This window comes from Tachyglossus aculeatus, chromosome 18 (assembly GCF_015852505.1).
Source record: "Tachyglossus aculeatus isolate mTacAcu1 chromosome 18, mTacAcu1.pri, whole genome shotgun sequence".
In the NCBI taxonomy this organism is placed as follows: Eukaryota; Metazoa; Chordata; class Mammalia; order Monotremata; family Tachyglossidae; genus Tachyglossus; species Tachyglossus aculeatus.
The window spans coordinates 11,653,106-11,673,785 of record NC_052083.1 but is presented as its reverse complement, the minus strand read 5'-3'; the positions used below and the strand labels follow the sequence as shown (position 1 = coordinate 11,673,785).

Here is a 20,680-nt window from a genome sequence, read left to right as displayed (position 1 = left end):
GGGTGAACAAAGCCGCCTCTCCCCGCTTCTAGGCTGTGACTCTGTTGTTGGGTAGGGATTGTCTCTATTTGTTGCTAAATTGTACTTTCCAAGCGCTTAGTACAGTGCTGTGCACCCAGTAAGCGCTCAGTGAATATGATTGAATGAATGAATGAAGGGGTGCAATTCCAAGGTCAAGGATGACACAGAAGGGAGTGAGAGAAGACGAAATGAGGGGATACTAAGCACTAGGGAGAGGAACTTCTGGACTGTTGTCTAGAGTTTTTAGCTGGGAGTGGAGGGGGGCGGGAGTGATGCAGTTTTTAAAAGCCTGCAGATGTTGAAAGCATTCAGAAATGTAATCTTTTGTCTTTGAAGGCAGTTGTAGCTTTAAGACAGGAATATTGACTTGAAAGTTCCTATGTTCATGCCACATGTAATAACAGTGCAGCGCTGACAGCTGTTTGGCTGTTATTTTTAGTTTCTTTTGTGTATTCCCGATGGCAAAACTAGTCTTCTGTTCATGAAACCGACATATCAAATGAAAATTAGCATTTGGAAGAGAAGAATTGACCTCTGTAAACAATTTTTGTATACGTCAAATCTCTTGTTGAGAATATTTTGTTAGGTAATCATAAAAATGGATTCGCTTCCAAAGAATGAATAATTCATGTTCTGCGCAGGATTGGAGGCATCTGCAGATAGATTCCTAATGAGAGGTTTTGCATAAGAACACAGTTCTGATGATTAGCTAGAGATGAGAAATTAGTAGAGCGTCAGCAATTCTTACCACAATGCCTAATTTTACGGTCATCAGGCAGTTTGAGGTTTGCTACCCTCTACTGAGAGAATCACAATGTTGGTGCTTACCCACAGCGCTTGGGTCAATATCTGTACTTTGTTTTAATGTCTGTTTCTCCATTTAGACTGTAAGCTTATTGTGGGCAGGGAACATGTCTTCCAACTCTGTTGTAAGGTTCTCACCCAAATGCTTAGTATAGTGCTCTGCAGACCCAATAAATACCGTTGTTTGGTTGATTGATGCCCTGAAGTGATTATCTGGCCCAGTCCCTTCTTCAGGAGTGAGAATGGCAATGCTTAAGGTAAAAGGGAAGCAACATGGCATAGTGGATAGAGCACCGGTCTGGGAATCAGAAGGTCATGGGTTTTAATCCTGGCGCTTAGTACAGTGTGACCTTGGGCAAGTCATTCACTTCCCTTGTGCATTAGTCTCCTCTTCTGTAAAATGGGGATTAAGTCTGTGAGCCCCATGTGGGTTGGACATAGTCCAATTTACTTGTATCCTTCCCAGCACTTAGTACAGTGCCTGGCGCACAGTAAATGCTTAACCAACACCACAATTATTAGATGACTGTGTGTATTCTTTCCTTCAAAGTTTTCAGAGTTTCAGAAACCTTTTTATATCCAAGTGAAATCTCTCCCCCTTTAATTTCAACCTATTCCGCTTGGTCATTCTTCAGTGGGTGTAGAAAACAATTAGTCAGTGGCCTCCCCACAGCATGTGCATTTAAAAAGCACCTCTCTGTGGCATTTTTCCTTGTCTTTGTAATATTGATTTGGGGTTTTTACCATTTCATTCTTACGCATCTGCTGCCTATAATAATAATAATTATGGTATTTCTTAAGCGCTTACTATATGCCAGTCACTGTTCCAAATGCTGGGGTAGATTCAAGGTAATTGTGTTGGACACAGTCCCTGTCCCACATGGGAGAGTAAAATACAACGGAATTAGCAGGCAGGTTCCCAACCTTTCTTGCAGTGCACAAATAAGTTTGTAATAAATTAACCCCTCTTAGCAAGCCTTGTTACAATCTGATAAGAGGGTCTCTACTAGATCCCCTCTTTTCCCCCCTTCCCCTGTCTGTGTTTTTTATTGTTTGTTTTCCTGAATAGAATGATCTTGGTGTTGCAAGGCAGTTTCCATTTTAAGAAAACTTGGTGGTAGTAGTAGTAGCAATTGAATTTAGCACTTGTATTACAAGTACTGTGCTAAGTGCTGAGGAAATGACACAGGAGACAGACAGAATCCCTGACTCTCCAGATGCTGACAATCTTCCTTTTTCCTGTTTTTTTAGAAGGTATACCATTTCTAATCCTCTGGGACTTTTCCATCCTCCATGAGGCCTCAACAATAGCTCAGTGGCTCTGCAATAATATAAGCAAATTCCTCAAATACTTTAGTGTGCACGTCATCCTACCCTGCTGATTTTAATAATTCATTTTTTAAAATTCCATGTAGTTTCCACCCCTCTTGTAAGGTTCATTTTCTACCTTTTTATTCCAAGGGTGACTTGCCTTGGACAATAGCTCATTTTTGATTTTTGTTTTTACTGGTAAAGAGAAAAGTGAAATGACCCTTTAGACATTCATCTGGTACTAGCTTTCCCTTCCTGTTTACCAGGGAAAGGGGTGGGTGACATTTTCCCTAGGTTCTCCTGTTTTTCATAATATATTGAATACGTTTTATGTTGTTGCTGTTACACTTTTGGTCTCGTGCTAATTGCAGTTTCTTTCCATCTTTAACTTTTCTAATCGGGCACTACACAATTCAGTCAACCAATAGAATTTACTGAGCACAATTTTTGTGCAGAGCACTGTACCAAGTGCTTGGGAGAGTTCAGTCCAGTCATTCAGTTGTATTTATTAAGCTCTTACTGCATGCAGAGCTAAACTAAGCACTTGGGAGAGTGTAACAGAGTCGGTAGACACTTTTAGTTGGGAAATAATAATAATAATAATTTTGGTATTTGTTAAGTGCTTACTATGTCCAAAGCACTGTTCTAAGCCCTGGGGGGATACAAGGTAATCAGATTGTCTCACGTGGGGCTCATAGTCTTAATCCCCATTTTTCAGATGAGGGAACTGAGGCACAGAGAAGTGAAGTGACTTGCCCAAAGTCACACAGCTGACAATTGGCAGAGCCGGAATTCGAACCTCTGACTCCAAAGCCCGGGCTCTTTCCATTGAGCCACGCTGCTTCTCAAGAGACATGGTCTGTGCCCCCAAGGAGATTGCATATTTGTTCATTCAATCGTATTTATTGAGCGCTTAATGTGTGCAGAGCACTGTACTGACTGCTTGGGAGAGTGCAATACAATAAACATTCACATTCCTTGCCCACAAGGAGCTTTATAGTCTAGGGAGGGGAGGCAGACATCAATACAAATAAATAAGATTACACGTATGTACGTAAGTGCTGTGGGGCTGTGAAGGGGAATAGCAGAGGGAGCAAGTCAGGGTGACACAGAAAAGAGTGGGAGATCAATCAATCAATCAGTCATATTTATTGAGCGCTTACTGTGTGCAGAGCACTGTACTAAGCGCTTGGGAAGTACAAGTTGGCAACATATAGAGACGGTCCCTACCCAACAGTGGGCTCACAGTCTAGAAGGGGGAGACAGAGAACAAAACCAAACATATTAAGAAAATAAAATAAATAGAATAGATATGTACAAGTAAAATAAATAAATAGAGTAATAAATATGTACAAACATATATACATATGTACAGGTGCTGTGGGAAAGGGAAGGAGGTAGGGCGGGGGGATGGAGAGGGGGAGGAGGGGAAGAGGAAGGAGGGGGCTTAGTCTGAGTCTCACAGCCTTAATCTCCATTTTTTACAGCTGAGGGAACTGAGGCACAGAGAAGTGAAATGATTTGCCCAGGGTCACCCAGTAGAAAAGTGGTAGAGCTGGGATTAGAACCTAGGCCCTTCTGCTCTGCACACAGTAAGAGCTCAATAAATACGATCGATTGATTGACTCCCAGACTCAGCTGTATCCACTAGACTACATTGCTTTTCATTTGCAATTCAGTTCCCCCTGGGTTTAACATGAGTTGGTATTGTTTGTTCCTGGGCCTGCATACTATTTTGTTGTGAATTTCTTCTTGATTGGCAACCAGTAGGTTGGCCATTATACATAGTTATGGTATTTATTAAGCACTTAATATGTGCCAAGTACTGGGCTAAGGAATGGAGTGTATACACGATAAGCAGTTCAGACAAGATCCCCTTCCTTCATTGGGCAAATCATGGAAGGGGAAGAACAAACAGAAGAGAAAATTTACAGATCAGGGAAGCCTCTAAAAATACAGGAATAGAAGATGACAAAATGGATAGTCAGTTAAATGTATTTATTGAGCACTTACTGGGTGCAAAGCACCATACTAAGCATTTGGGAGAGTATAATACAACAGACACATTCCCTGCCCTCAGCGAGCTTACATGGTGAACCATACTAGGAAAGAGGAGTACTGATCTTTAGTTTCTGCGTCCAAACAGCTCTCAAGCAGTTGAATAGGGCAGCTATTTTTGGCTCCTGGTGGGTTGGGGGAGGAGGGTTGAAGGAGGAGATGGTGATGACTGGGCTGGGGGAAGGGAGGCAGGACTCCCCAGGTGATGACAAGAAGCTGGAGGGTGCTGTGAGCAAGAATAGTGTATTTTTTAAGTAGGATTTCTTTTTAAAAGAAAGCTTTAGCAGAGGAGAGAACTGGGTGGCTTTTGTTTGTGAAGCGGAAAAAAGACCTGAAGGAATAAATGGTTTTTCTCCGTTGGAAAATTTCAAAGACAAGGTCCCCCTCACCCCTAGAGGAGAGTAACTGATTGTTTTGTGCTTAAAAAAAGTCAATCAGGCATGTTTTTACTTGCTACTAAATACTGATGGCATTTGAGTAAACACAATTAGACTCTTTTAATGTTCAAGATTACTTTTATCCTGGACTTTTTTTTCCCCTGTAGGGACTCATGGAAAAGAAATCTGCTACCTCAGTTAACAGTGGAGGTGGAAAACACAGGGGTTTAATAAATGTCAACAGTTGAAACAGAAGGGGGTTTTTGTTAAAATGCTGCCCTGCTGATATTGAACAGGCTGTTCAAGGTCACCAAGATTTGGACTGTGGGATCAATGTTATTAAGAAATCTTATCAATCCCCACCCTTTCACCCCCTTACATTCTCCCTCTCCCTCTATTCTCCTAGTCCAGGATCTGAAAGTGACATGATGATGATGATGGCATTTGTTAAGCGCTTACTATGTGCAAAGCACTGTTCTAAGCGCTGGGGGATACAAGGTGATCAGGTTGTCCCACGCGGGGCTCACAGTCTTAATCCTCATTTTACAGATGAGGTAAGTGAGGCTCAGAGAAGTTAAGTGACTTGCCCAAGGTCACACAACAGACATATGGCAGAGCTGAGATTCGAACCCATGACCTCTGACTCCAAAGCCCGGGCTCTTTCCACAGAGCCACGCTGCTTCTCATGATCAGGTTGTCCCATGCGGGGCTCACAGTCTTAATCCTCATTTTACAGATGAGGTAACTGAGGCTCAGAGAAGTTAAGTGACTTTCCCAAGGTCACACAGCAGACAAGTGGCAGAGCCAGGATTAGAACCATCTTCTTCTGACTCCCAAGCCCATCCTTTAGTGGGCCGTGTTATGGTCAGAGTCCAGCTGTATTTTGAATTCATTTTTGCTTAGGGAAAGTGAAAATAACGGGAAATCAATCATTTATTGAGTGCTTACCGTGTGTAGAACACTGCTCTAAGCGTTTGGGACCGTCCAACATAACAACATAACAGAGTTGGTTCACACCTTCCCTGCCCACAGTGAGCTTTAACATGTGCTGTTTTACGCATCCAGGACAGTGTTTACTGACTGCCTACCGTGGAAAAGAGTATTGTTGATTTTCTTCATATTTTCACCTTTCAGAAATTAAGATCCAGTGGCGTGTCACAGAACCTTTGGGAAACATAGGGCAGCTTTTCAGATAGACGGCAAAAATTGATCAGCATCATTTTTTCCTTCCCAATTAGTCCACCCTCTCAGGCAATACACAATCTCCAGCAACACAGAGCTAATTCGGATTAGCATGCCTTTAAGTACTGATACCCAGGGCACTTTGTATATTGCTCAATGCCCCCGTGACCTGTTAAATTGACTGTGAATACAGTATGCCATTCACGAAGTGAATTTACTTCTAAGGTTATGCTAGGAAAGACGAAAGCTATTCATGTTCATTACTGTAGGAAATTCCTGGTTCAGCTTCTGAATAAAATGCTGAAATAAATGTTCAACTCCTTAAGTCTGTTAGACTTTAAGTAAGCCCTATTGTAATTCAGTGTGTTTTTTTTTTGCTAATTTTACACCTTTTATTATAGTACTTTAATCGTTTTTGTATTCACAATCAACAATATGCCTTTCACAGTGAGCATTAACTTCTATGGGTATGCCACTGGTACACTTAATGCTTGCTTTATTTTCAGAGCCAATTAACAGAGTTAAGTGAGGACTGCCTTTAATTATGCAAACCTTTGGTTTGATGTGTTTCCCGTGTCCAAAGACAGAAAAAGAGGAGACAGAGTGAGGAAGAATGAGTTTAGTTGGAGAGTTCCTCTCCTGGTGGGCCATCTTATCCTTTTTCCTTTCCAGCAGCTTCATGCTGCCTCTTCACTCCTTTCCCCCCGCCTTCTCTTGAACCCCGTGCCCTCCCTTCATTCCTTCAATCGTATTTATTGAACGCTTATTGTGTGCAGAGCACTGTACTAAGCGCTTGGGAAGTACAAGTCGGCAACATATTAGAGACGGTCCCTACCCAACAACCGGCTCCCTTGTGACATGAATGACTGTGAGCTTATTGTGGGTAGGGAATCGTGACTGTTATGTTGTTATATTGTACTCTCCCCAGCGCTTAGTACAGTGTTCTGCACACAGTAAGCACTCAGTAAATGCAATCGACTTAGAGCCTGATCTTCCCCCATTCCCCTATGATGAAGGGAGGAGAGTGCCAATGAGAAGGGGTCCTGAGAATGCCCTCCCTCTGCCCATCCGCCAAGCTAGCTCTCTTCCTCCCTTCAAGGCCCTGCTGAGAGCTCACCTCCTCCAAGAGGCCTTCCCAGACTGAGCCCCTTCTTTCCTCTTCCCCTCGTCCCCCTCTCCATCCCCCCGTCTTACCTCCTTCCCTTCCCCACAGCACCTGTATATATGTATATATGGTTGTACATATTTATTACTCTATTTATTTATTTTACTTGTACATTTCTATCCTACTTATTTTATTTTGTTGGTATGCTTGGTTCTGTTCTCTGTCTCCCCCTTTTAGACTGTGAGCCCACTGTTGGGTAGGGACTGTCTCTATGTGATGCCAATTTGTACTTCCCAAGCGCTTAGTACAGTGCTCTGCACATAGTAAGCGCTCAATAAATACGATTGATTGATTGATTGATTGAGACAGTAGAGTTGGTTGAAACCACTGGAAAGAGGAAAGGAGGTAGATATCAGGGATAGTTTGCTCAGGTGGGGAAGGTTGAATGAAGTCAATCAATCGTATTTATTGAGTGCTTACTATATGCGGAACATCCTAACGAAATTCTTACTATTCAGGCACAAGGACCTGGGCAAGTCTGGTATAGTTTTGGGCTTCCCTAGTCTTGTGCAGGGGAATATTGTGCCACTCCACTGCTGAGGGAGTGAGGGCAAGCCATTGGGCAACCTGACTCCAAAACTCTGGCTCTGCTCGGGGGGCACTCTCCGAGGGTAATGCCCTTTGTCAGAACTGATGGAAATAATAATATAATAATGGGGGTATTTGTTAGGCAAAGAAGCAGTGTGACCTAATGGATAGAGCATGGGCCTGGAGGCAGGAGGATCCTTGCTCTTTCACTTGCCTGCTCTATGACCTTAAGTAAGTCACTTCACTGTGTCTCAGTTACCTCTTCCCTAAAATGGGGATTAAGACTGTGAGCCCCATGTGGGACAGGGACTATGTCCAACCTGATTACCTTGTATCTACCCTGCACTTAGTACAGTGCCTGGTACACAGTAAGTGCCTAAGTACCGGGAAAAAAAAACCATACTAAGCATTGCGGTTGATACACTGTAAGCAGGTTGGACAAACATAGTTCCTGTCCCACAGGGCACAGGAGGTTCACAGTCTAAGGAAGGGATTGCAGCCATTATAGCACCATTTTACAGTTGAGGTAACTGAAGCAAAGAGAAGCTAATATGACTCGTCCAAGGTTATAAAGCAGTTGAACTGGAATTAGAACCTAGTCCTCTGTTTCCCAGGCTTCTGTCCTTTCCATTAGGCCACACTGCTACTCAAAAAAAAAGTCATATTAATATGTGCCAAATATTGTACTAAGCTCTGGGGTAGAGGTGATGCAGGTCAGGTACAGTCTCCATTCCAAGTGGGGTTCACAGTCTAAGGGAAATGGAGAGATATTTATTTCCCAATTTGTGGATGAGGAGACAGAGGAAGAAGGAACCAAAATTCAGGCACGAGAGGTCATTTTTGGTTGAGAGTTGGACTAAGCAAACCTGATTGGTTTGGAAAAGGATTCTCAATCAGTTCCTTCAGTCACAGGTGGACATTTTGCATATTTGTCAGTTGTATTGAGTGCTTACTGTGTGTAGAGCACTGTACTGAGTGCTTGGGAGAGTACACTATAACAATAAAACAGATTCCCTGCCCACAACAAGTTTATAGTCCAGAGGACTATGTATATTTGTAAAATGTAGTGTAGGTAGCTGATTGTTATTCTCCTAGCATAATCTTTATTCATACCTGGCTTTTTCCTAGGGTTGTGTGATATTCTAAAAACAATAATTAAAATCATAATTTCCTTTCTTTCTTCCTCACCCTTCCTCTCTAACTAGTTGACCCAAACCAAAATCTGGCTTAGGCTGGGGGGATTATGGCTTTTAGCATTGTAGAACTGTTCCGATGACTTTTATGTGGGGCTGAGAAGCTGGGTGTTCTGGGTAATATACACCGGGAGGATCTGAGGAAAATAACTAATGAATACTCCAGCTCCCAAGAACCAAATCTTCAGTCATATGGTGTGAGATAACTAATCGTTTCTGAATTTTAATTAAGTGGTACGGCTGACTTGAAATGTTTTGATAAAGTAACACAGAAGGGTTGTTTTGAATGCTAAGAGATCAGCTCTAGTATAGAATGCATTTTAATGTTCTTTTTTCATCTTTGAGCAAAGGAGAATACAGTGGGTTATTCCGCCGGACGTGCACACAAGTCCTGTTGCTGTCTGTGTCGCTCTGCATATGCATTAAACAAAGGGGAAAGGATAACCTGCCCAGAGACATCATTCCGCTTGCACAAATCCCAGTGCAATAAAAAAGAAATCTCTGATGGTGAACCCATGGGCCATGGTGTGAATCATAGAGCACTGTTTATTTTCCCTTCTGCTACTGCTCTGAATGTTCAGTGTTTGGCTTATAATGGGAATACCCCTAGTCTGCTGATTACCACCTGGACTGCCCTTAGAAACCAAATGAAAGACGTTACCACACTATAATGTAGAAAACATGGGCTTCCTCCATGTATCCAATCTACCAACCTAATGACTGTGCTATCTTCTGCTCCCTTGATTTTTGGACAGAATCGTAATGGTTCCACTTCCAGTTTCTTCAGACTGCAATACAGTCATCATTTTAAAAATACTCTGGCATGATTTTCCTTTGTTACAGAAATTCCCAAGTCTTTCCCTATGTATCATTTCAAAAATAAATTACTACCAGAAGGACTTTTAAAGTGGATTTTACTAGAACCAGCCTGCAGGTTAAATAAAGTTTCCCACTCTTCATCCCACCACTCTACCTCTCCCCTGAGCCTAAATTTGCAGATTAATTCCATGGGTCGTGGGAGTGTAAATGCTGAATTATTGGGGGGGTGGAACTAGGTTTTATTGGAGAGGTGCTTATTTTTGTCCTAATGGTGTAGTCCATTTTAGCAAACAATCCCTGGGAATAACTGTCAGTTGGTTTCAGAACTGCAGTACTTCAAGTTGGCATTGACTGCTTCAGTAGTAAATTGTAAGGCTCCTGGGCACCAGATTGCTTGTAGCATTGACTGCTACTCTTTCACATTGCCTGTGGACCCCTTGATCAGATCTTTGTGGAGATGCCTTATCTCATTTAAAGATTTCATTTAACAGGAATGGTGAACTTAAGCTTTTTCTCTCCCCCTGCTCCCCTAACCTGTAAACCCAACAATTTAAGGAAGGTATTTGGCAGATTAAGGGTTTGGATTAAGAAGTAAAGCCAATATGGTACTGGAAATTTTAATACTAATGCTATCTGCTTTAGCTTAAAATGCCAAACAGGTGTCTAATGAAAGTTGCTCTTTCTACAAGCAGCAGGGTTTTAAAAACTAGCCATTAAAAAGTCTTCACTCTCTATGGCCTTTTCTCCCAACCCAGGTTTTAGATGTTCAGCCCCAGTTTTGCTTTCTTAGAGGTGCCCTTGAAAATACTGTACAGAAAAGCTCCTGGAAGCATGTCTCATTTTATTACCATATATTTTGGGGCTTCTATTCCATGAGACGGCAAAGGGGTTGTACACTACAGGGAAGCAGAGAATGAAGCTGAATGCTGCTTTGCTCAGATAAGAGTAATTGTCATCCTCCCTACAAAGCCCTACTGAGAGTTCACCTCCTCCAGGAGGCCTTCCCAGATTGAGCCCCCTTTTTCCTCTCCTCCTCCCCATCCCTCCGCCCTACCTCCTTCCCCTCCCCACAGCACCTGTATATCTGTACAGATTTATTACTGTATTTTACTTGTACATATTTACTATTCTATTTATTTTGTCAATGATATGCATCTAGCTTTACTTCTATTTATTCTGACAACTTGACACCTGACCATATGTTTTGTTGTCTGTCTCACCCTTCTAGACTGTGAGCCCGTTGTAGGTAGGGACCTTCTCTCTATGTTGCCAACTTGTACTTCCCAAGTGCTTAGTACAGTGCTCTGAACACAGTAAGTGCTCAATACATATGATTGAATAAGGGCGTTCGTTCACTGGGGTTTTCATCCTGCCTTGACTGCTAAGTCTGCTTCTTTTCCGATATCCTTACCTCCTGTCTCTCCCCACTCCAGTCCGTACTTCACTCTGCTTCCTGGATCATTTTTCTACAAAAATATTCTGTCCATGTCTCACCACGCCTCAGGAACCTCCTATGGTTGCCCACCCACCTCCACATCAAACAGAAGCTCCTCACCATAGGCTTTAAACCAATCTATCACCTTGCCCCCTCACCTTGCTACTCGCCTATTGCAACCCAACCTGCACACTTTACTCCTCTACTGCTAAGCTTCTTACTGTGCCTCCATCTTGCCGCCAACCCCATCCCACATCCTGCCACTGGCCTGGAATTCCCTCCCTCCTCATATCCGACAATTACCCTCCCCACCTTCAAGGCCTTAATGAAGTCACATCTCCTCCAAGAGGCCTTCCCTAACAAAGCCCTCTTTTCCTCTTCCACTCCCTTATGTGACACCCTGACTTGCTTCCTTTATTCATTCCCTGCCCCCCCCCACCGCATTTATGTACATATCTATAATAATAATAATGATGGCATTTATTAAGCACTTAATTTATATTCATGGCTGTATCCCCCTCTAAACTGTAAGCTGATTGTGGGCAGGGAACATGTTGTAATATACCCACCCCAGCCCCCAACGGCGTTTATGGTACTTAGCTTAATGCCTGTCTCCTCCTGTTGACTATAACCTCCTTGTGGGCAGGAATCCAGTGTGCCAGCTCTGTTGTGTTGTACTTTCCCAAGTGCTTAGAACAGTGCTCTGCACTCAGTGTTCAGTCAATATCACTTATTTAATTTTGACAGGACTTGTGAAGCATCAGCTAAAATTGTTTTGTATTGAGGTGGCTTGAGGACTGCTCTATTGGCTTTAAGTACACTGTAGCATTTTTTCCCTCTTGAACAAATAGAGAAACTGGTCATTCCAGTTATATTTGGGTATATACTTAGGAAGTCAGTCTCAGAGGATTGAACAGCTATAACATGTTTAATTGCAGCATATATTTCACTTAAGGAGGGGATGACTGACCAGCTGTAAAACTCTACTTTAAGACATCACCTCGCAAAGGGAAATTAATGCCCAGTAGTGTGGCCTAGTGAGTAGAGCACAGGACTGGAGTCAGAAGGACCTGGGTTCTAATCTCAGCTCCGCCACTTGGCTACTGTGTGACCTTGGGCAAGCAGCGTGGCTTAGTAGAAAGAGCACGAGCTTGAGAGTCAGAGGTCTTGGCTTCTAATTCTGGCTCCACCACTTACCAGCTGTGTGATTTTGGGTTAGTCACTTACCTTCCCTTTTCCTCAGTTACCTCATCTGTAAAATGGAGATTAAGACTGTGAGCCCACAAGGGACAACCCAATTACCTTGTATCTACCACAGCGCTTAGAACAGTGCTTGGCGCATAGTAGGCGCTTAACAAACACCATTATTATTATTATTCTCTGTGCCTCAGTTCCCTTATTTGTAAAATGGGGATAAGACTGTGAACCCTATGTGGGACAGGGACTTAGTACAGTGCCCAGCACGTAGTAAACACTTAAAAAATACCACAATTATTATTGGCAATATCCAGGACACACACTTAATCATTGATTGAATCTTGCAGGCCTACATTATTCATACAAAAACTTCACAAATTGAACAGATCTTGAGAGCGTAAGTGAACTCTTTACTGGCGATATTGAAGAAACATACTGAAGAATATGGGTAGGAGGGAGAAAAATGGGTGACGTAAGAACATTAACCAGAAAGGTGAGTATGCAAAAGAGGCTTCAAAGCTGTTTCTCACTGTCCCAGCTGACTTTCATTCCTTCATTCAATCCTATTTATTGAACGCTTACTGTGTGCGAAGCACTGTACTAAGTGCTTGGGAGAGTACAGTATAACAACAAACAGAAACATTCCTGCCCACAACAATCTCACAGTCTAGAGGGGGGAGACAAACATTAATATAAAGAAACGAATAGATAAATTACAGATATAAATGATATGAATTACACCCATTCAAGGGTGGGTGCCAGAGCTGGAAATGGTCTTCCATTTCAGTTCCCCCTTTTAGACTGTGAGCCCACTGTTGGGTAGGGACTGTCTCTATATGTTACCAACTTGTACTTCCCAAGCGCTTAGTACAGTTCTCTGCACAAAGTAAGCGCTCAATAAATACGATTGATTGATTGATTCCTCCCCATCTTTTTTGGGTACAATGTTTGGCCCATAGTAAGCACTATGTATTACCACTGATTGATTAATTGCCCCCAAGATGGGAGGGTTGGGGGGAAGGCTCTCTCAGCCCCTCCATTCTCAGGCAGTTTCTTGTATCCGATTATCAGGAATCCCTGGGCTAGGCCACCTTTTCACTCTTATTGTTGTGGAGGAAATTGGCTCCAGGTAGGCTGGTGGCCTGTGGGGTTGAGTGAGGAATGCTTTGTTATTCGTTCAGTTGAGTGGCATTTCTGTGTATAGGTCCGGGGCCTGGGCACTTGGGAGAGTACAATGGAGGCATTCAGGGATTTTCCAGTCCAGTGAGGTGGGCAGACCCAAACTGTAAACAGCCAGTCGAAACAGGAAAGAAGACAGAGATGTAATTAATGTCTACATTATATAATATTCCCCCTTTTAGACTGTGAGCCCACTGTTGGGTAGGGACTGTCTCTATATGTTGCCAATTTGTACTTCCCAAGCGCTTAGTACAATGCTCTGCACACAGTAAGCGCTCAATAAATACAATTGATTGATTATATAATCTCAGTGTGTGTGTGTGTATGCGTGTGCACACTGTGGGTGACTGCTGGATGATTTATTTACCTGTCTTTGTAGAGAAGCAGCTTGGCCTAGTGGATAGACCCTGGGGCTGGGAGTCAGGAGGACCTGGATTCTAATTCTGGCTCTGCCACTTGTCTTCTGTGTGACCTTCGGCAAGTCACTTCACTTCTCTGAGCCTCAGTTATCTCATCTGTAAAATGGGGATGAAGACTGTGAGCCCCATAAAGGACAGGGGCTGTGCAACCCATTTGTTTGCATCCACCCCGGCGCTTAGTACAGTGCCGGGCGCATAGTAAGTGCTTAACAAACATGACCGTCATCATCATCAATGTAATTTTATTTATTTATATTAATGTCTGTCTCGCCCTCTAGACTATAAGCTTGTTGTGAAGAGAAGCAGCGTGGCTCAATGAAAGAGCCCGGGCTTGGGAGTCAGAGATCTTGGGTTCAAATACCGGCTCTGCCAATTGTCAGCTGTGTGACTTTGGGCAAGTCACTTAACTTCTCTGGGCCTGTTACCTCAACTGTAAAATGGGGATGAAGACTGTGAGCCCCACGTGGGACAGTCTGATTACCTTGTATCCTCCCCAGCGCTTAGATCAGTGCTTTGCACATAGTAAGTGCCTAACAAATGCCATTATTATTATTATTGTGGGCAGGGAGTGTGTCTGTTGTATTGTTAGAGCGTACTCTCCCAAGCGCTTATTACAGTGCTCTGCACACAGTAAGCATTCAAAAAATACGATTGACTGACTAACATGGCCCAGGGAGGTGGTAACTAGTCGGAGAATGCCTCTAGCAGGGCTTCGAAAAAGGAGAGATAAACAGTGTCACCCTTGGACTCTTCTCTGGTGTAAGGATTTTATTTTCTTGGACGTTAAGCACTCTGTCAAATATTAAAACTACAGAAGGATGGAAAAACAATCTGTCTTTGCTCGTGTAGGGATGTGCTCATGCTCCCACCAAGTGGCGCCCAAGGCCTTGATACTGTTGAACAGCCCTACTTTAAATTGCCTGCTTAAAATAATAGTGATGGCATTTATTAAGCGCTTACTACGTGCAAAGCACTGTTCTAAGCGCTGGGGAGGTTACAAGGTGATCAGGTTGTCCCACAGGGGGCTCACGGTCTTCCTCCCCATTTTACAGATGCGTGAACTGAGGCCCAGAGAAGTGAAGTGACTCGCCCAAAGTCACACAGCTGACGCTTGGCGGAGGGGGGATTTGAACCCATGACCTCTGGGGCAGCACAGCCCTATTATCCCGAGAGGTGCATTCCTTGCTTATGCCTTCCGAAATAGTCACGTTTGTGGTACCGGGTCAGCGCACCAGGCCGAGATTCAGTCTGTACAAAGGGTTTCTCAGCTTCCCAGAGTTGGAAACTAGGTAATTTTGAAAAAGACATAGATAAGCCAGTGCACTTCACAGAGGTTTGTTCCACGGAGGAACCTTTATCAAAAAGGTTTCCTCTGGTTCTTTGAACATGAATTTTAAGTTATGGATTGTTAGTTTATCCTTTACGTAGGTACATTGTTCTCTTTCCTAAAATAAATATAATTGAGTAATAATTGTGATATTTTTAGGTGATTATTACATGCCAAACACTGTAATAATAATAATAATGATGATGGCATTTATTAAATGCTTACTATGTGCAAAGCACTGTTCCAAGCTCTGGGAAGGTTACAGGGTGATCAAGTTGTCCCACAGGGGTCTCACAGCCTTACTCCCCATTTTACAGATAAGGGAACTGAGGCACAGAGAAGTTAAGTGACCTGCCCAAAGTTACACAGCCGACAATTGGCGGAGCGGGGATTTGAACCCATGACCTCTGACTCCAAAGCCCGTGTTCTTTCCACTGAGCCACGCTGCTTCTCTGCTTAGCTCTGGGGACATTTGAGATAATCAGGTCAGTCTCATCCCTGTCTCATGTACAGCTCACAGCCTAAGGGGGAGAGAGAACAGGTTTTTAATTCCCACTTGACAGATGAAGAAACTAAGGCACAGAAAAGTTGAATGACGTGTCCAAGGTCACACAGCAGGCAAGTGGCAGAGTCAGGCGTAGAGCACAGGGCTTTCCGACTCTCAGACCAGTGTGCTTTTGACTAGGCTTCGCACTCTGCCATTTTCCCTATTTTTAATTTATTTTATTGTCTGCGTGCCCCTCTAAACTGTAAGCTCCTTGTGGGCAGGAATCACATCGACCAACTCTATTGTATTGTACTTTCCAAGCGTGGTTTAGTGGAAAGAGCACACGGGCTTTGGAGTCAGAGGTCGGGGGCTTAAATCCCGGCTCTGCCAATTGTCAGCTGTGTGACTTGGGGCAAGTCACTTCACTTCTCTGCCTCAGTTACATCATCTGTAAAATGGGGATTAACACTGTGTGCCCCCGTGGGACAACCTGATGGCCTTGTAACCTTCCCAGCGCTTTGCACATAGTAAGCGCTTAATAAAAGCCATTATTATTATTATTATTATTATCTCTGCACACAGTAGGCATTCAACAAGTGCCATTGATTAATCAGGCCACACTGCTTCTCTTGCCTGGGAGACATGAGATGACGAATTCTTCCGTTCTTGTTCCCAGAGTTTGTTTGTTTTTTATAACTCTCCTTGCTTCAAGTCGCCCCTGTATCTGTTCAGGCAGAGTTGAACTGCTATGGCTTCTCTTTTTCAAAGTGTTTTTCTTGGCCCTATTAGGAAGAAATCTCCCTTTATCTTTTCTAATACAGTAGTCTGCCCTTTCTGGTGTAAGGAAAACAGCAGTAAAATTCCCTCTTTGTGGCCGTCGAGCCGAGCGGCCTGTGTAAGCCAGGAATAAAGTGGTGTTCCCGAGCAACTTTTTACAGGCTAGCTGTGGATACCCACAGAGCAAGCTAATTAGTACTTAGAGGAAAAGACGTCACCTTTGGCAGGCCTGAGAAGATTGGCTGTGCAGATCCCACGCGTTGTCCTTAAACCACCATAATTAACAGCTCTGTAATTAATAAAGAGAATCAGCACTTTTAATTAAATCTTAATAAGCGCCTTAATTACAGCCCCAGAAAAATGCCTTAGAAATGGTATTTCTGAGCTATTTCAGAGGTTTTGAGCGTTCGGACTGTTTGGGGCGACTTGCCGTCGGCCTAACGTGGCCTGTAAAATATGTTCTTCTTGTCGGAATGTGCTCCCGGTAGAGCAGAGGGTAGAATTCACCTCCGAGGGGTGTGCTCTTTTAGGAATGCTTCTGTTTTTGTCTCTGCCACCCACTGTTGCTATTTGAGGGTGGCAGTCAGACGTAATTGCGGTTTTCCCGCCTTACCCTGTTCTGCCACTCCTCAGCCTCCATCTGGCCCTTTTGCACCAAAATAAAGCCGACATTCGGGGGGATGATGCTCTAGCTCAAGATCTGAAAATTTGGGGGCTAACCCCCTTTGCCATCATTGCACTCATTGAAGTCTGGGACATCGGGATTGTTGACTGTAAGCTCATTGTGGGCAGGGAATGTGTCTGTTTATTATTATATCGTACTCTCCCAGGTGCTTAGTACAGTGCTCTGCAGACAGTAAGCACCCAATAAATATGATTGAATGAATGAGTGGACATAGTACTTAATAATAATTATGGTACTTAAGTGCTCTGAGCACCGGGGTAAATACAAGCTAATTGCGAGGGGGGACAGTCCCCATCCCACATGGGGCTCACAATCTCAATCCCCATTTTACAGGTGTGGTAACTGAGAGCCAGAGAAGTGAAATGACTGGACCAAGTTCACACAGCAGACATGGGGCAGAGCCAGGACTAGAACCCAGGTTCTTCTGGCACCGAGACCCGTGCTGTATCCATGAAGCCACACTGCTTCCAGTGTGCCGGCTATTTGTGTTTGACAGGAAGGTGTGGGCTGGCTGTCGTCCTGGCAGCCCTCTGGTATGAATTTTGCTCTGCTAATCAGCAATAGCCACCAGTGGGCCTGCAGAACTGACCAGCGTGGATCAGTGACCTCGGAAACAGGTGCCCGTGCAGCCCGCACACTGAGGCACGAGCGGTGATGGGATGGGAAATTTAGCCTTCACACTTACCACTCGATGACCCACGCCGTCACCAGTTAAAATCGGTAATGCCGGTTTGACCCGTCCTCCTTGTGTACAGAAATCGTCATCAGCCGCAGCAACCAGGTGCTAACCTGTTGAATCGTTGGCCCCGCTGGCTAGCTCCCATTCCGGCCCGCGATGAGCTCGCCCGGCCAGAGTGCCTGATTCAATAAATCAATCAATCAATCGTATTTATTGAGCGCTTACTGTGTGCAGAGCACTGCACTAAGCGCTTGGGAAGTACAAGTTGGCACCATAGAGAGACGGTCCCTACCCAACAGTGGGCTCACAGTCTAGAAGATCTGTAAAACGTACCAAGCCTGATCATTTTACGCCTGATCATGGCGGGGCCTTTTACTTCTGGTTCCTTCCATTTTTACGTTCGTAGCTATCCAGGGTTCTTCCGTACTTTCAGAGGTCGGATGAGAAACTGGGACGGAGAGAATAAAGCCATCCTATCTCAGGTGGGTGCAGGGTGCCAGGCACAGTGAATAGAGCCCGGGCCTGGGAGTGAAAAGACCTGGTTGGAAGTAGCGTGGCTCAGTGGAAAAAGCCCGGGCTTTGGAGTCAGAGGTCGTGGGTTCGAATCCGTGCTCCGCCACATGTCTGCTGTGTGACCTTGGGCAAGTCACTTAACTTCTCCGAGCCTCAGTGACCTCATCTGTAAAATGGGGATTAAGACTGTGAGCCCCTGCCCTGGGACAACCTGATCACCTTGTAACCTCCCCAGCGCTTAGAACAGTGCTTTGCACATAGTAAGCACTTAAATGCCATCATTATTATTATTATTCTTATTATTCTTATCCTGGCTCTGCCACATGTCTGCTGTGGGACCATGGGCAAGTCACTTCACTTCTCTGGGCCTCAGTTACCTTATCTGTAAACTGGGGATTAAGACTGTGATCTTCGTGTGGGATGGGGACTGTGTCCAAACTGATGATCTTGTATCTACCCCAGTGTTTAGAACAGTGCTTGACACATAGTAAGTGCTTTACAAGTACCACAATTATTACTATTGTTAGAGTTGGCCTTGGATTAGAAAAAGACCCTACTACTTGATTCCCAGACTGTCATCGGTACATCTTACCTCGCTCTCCTCCACCCCTTCCACTACACAATCGATGGCATGAAAATACGTGATTCTTCCCAATAAACTCTCAAAAAATCATCCCAGAGAAGATCTACTTAGTAACCTATTGTAGTCATGGGGTTTACACTCGATGCTTAATGTGAAAAGAGCTTTTCCTAGTCTCTTTTCCTTGAGAAAAGGAAGACCGAGACCCTACAGATCCCCGAGATACCTCCTGTAACCTTGGGCTTTCACCTTTCTATGCGGTTATGCATCCAAGCGCTATCCAAATTAGTTGGATTACTCTCCAATTCTCTTAATGGAAATGTTTTCATCAAATGGAGACCACAGGTGCTTTCTGATCTTGTTGACAAAAGAGGTAAAAAAAGAACAGTCCTTACGTGTCTGCACTTTCCATCCAGAAACAAAAGGTTTCTAAATGGAAAAGTAATCATCCTGCTTTCCCATTAGTCAATTGAACTCACCAGTGATTAAAAATAAAAGTTCATGAGGCTTGGTACTCATTTTCAAGTAGGCCTGAAATTGTGTTTTCCATTTCACCGGTCCTGGCCTGTGGCAGTGGATTTGTGTGGCAGATGTTGATGACTGAATAGCTTATTAATATTTAAATGGAAAAGTTGCACCTTTGCAGAGCAATGCTGAATAAATATATAAATGAAATATCAAACCATGAAGCTCAGAAGTGGCTCAGGTGGGATCCTCTTTCCTATCTGTAGTTCTCATCCAACCCCTGGCAATGTGGCCACATTTGTGAGAGAGGCGATGGAGTTAAGACTCCATCCATGCTGCTGAGTTTGCTAAATAGAGCACAGTATCTTTTTTAGTGGTATTTAAGGCACTGTACTAAGTGCTGGGGTAGATACAAGATAATCAGGTTGGACACAGTCCGTGTCCCACCTAATCTTAACCCCCATTTTACAGATGAGGCAAGTGAGGCAGGGAGAAGTGAAATGAGTTGCCCAAGGTCACAGCAGACACATGCCGGAGCTGGGATTAGAACCCAAGTCTTCTGATTCCCGGACCACTGATCTTTCCACTAGGCCATGGTATCTTTCTTATTTTTGATGAAGTTTTACAAGGTCTTGATTACCTTTAAACATTTTTTTCCTGTCTGCTCATGAACTCCAAAGGTGTCGGGCTGAACTGCTTATCATTGAGGGTCAGCTGTAAACATGAAGGTTTACTAACACTGACTCAGTGCACTGTTTCCTATATGACATTTCCATTGTATATCAGGACTCACAAAAACAGAGAGGTGGGGTATTGTGTGGCATTCATAGATGTAACGTATAAATATTTAAATGGGTGGAGGCCTTGAGGGTACAGTGATCCTTCATAGTCAAAATTGATGGGGTTGAACACACAAAGATTGTCTTTTGTCCTGTTGTCATGTTTAGTTTTCCAGTGCCCAGCACTGTTCTGGCTTTTGTGTCATTATCTCTTGAAGCTTCTATTAGAAAACAGCTGGGAAGCAAATCAACGTGATCTTGTGAATAGAGCACAGGCTTGGGAGTCAGAAGGACCAGGGCCTAATCCTGGCTCTGCCCCTGGTGACCTTGAGCAAGTCACTTCACTTCCCCCTGCCTCAGTTCCCTCATCTGTAAAATGGGGATTAAGACTGTGAGCCCAGTATGGGACAGGGACTGTGTCCAACCCAATTACCTTGTACCCACCCCAGCACTTAGTACAGTGCCTGGCACACAGTAAGCGCTTAACAAATGGCATTGTTATGATTATTATTATATTAATAATGATATAATAATTACTGTTCCTTTCTTCATTGCAAAGTGCCTGGCCGGTTTGTCTGTTGCAGCTGTCTCTGGTCTGCCAGCTACGATGCCATATTTTATGCGGTCTGATTTCCTGCATCGTTCAAATGTTTCCTCGGTCCCTTTTGCATTTGGCTATCCCTCTTCAGTTCACCGCACA

General features: G+C 43.9%; 1 protein-coding gene across 2 annotated transcripts in view; it reads left to right on the top strand.

The window, feature by feature from the left end:
- The window catches only part of LOC119939941 (cytochrome c oxidase assembly factor 1 homolog), a 76,084-nt gene that overhangs the window by 9,034 nt on the left and 46,370 nt on the right, over positions 1–20,680 (top strand). The gene's annotated exons all lie outside the window — the stretch shown is intronic.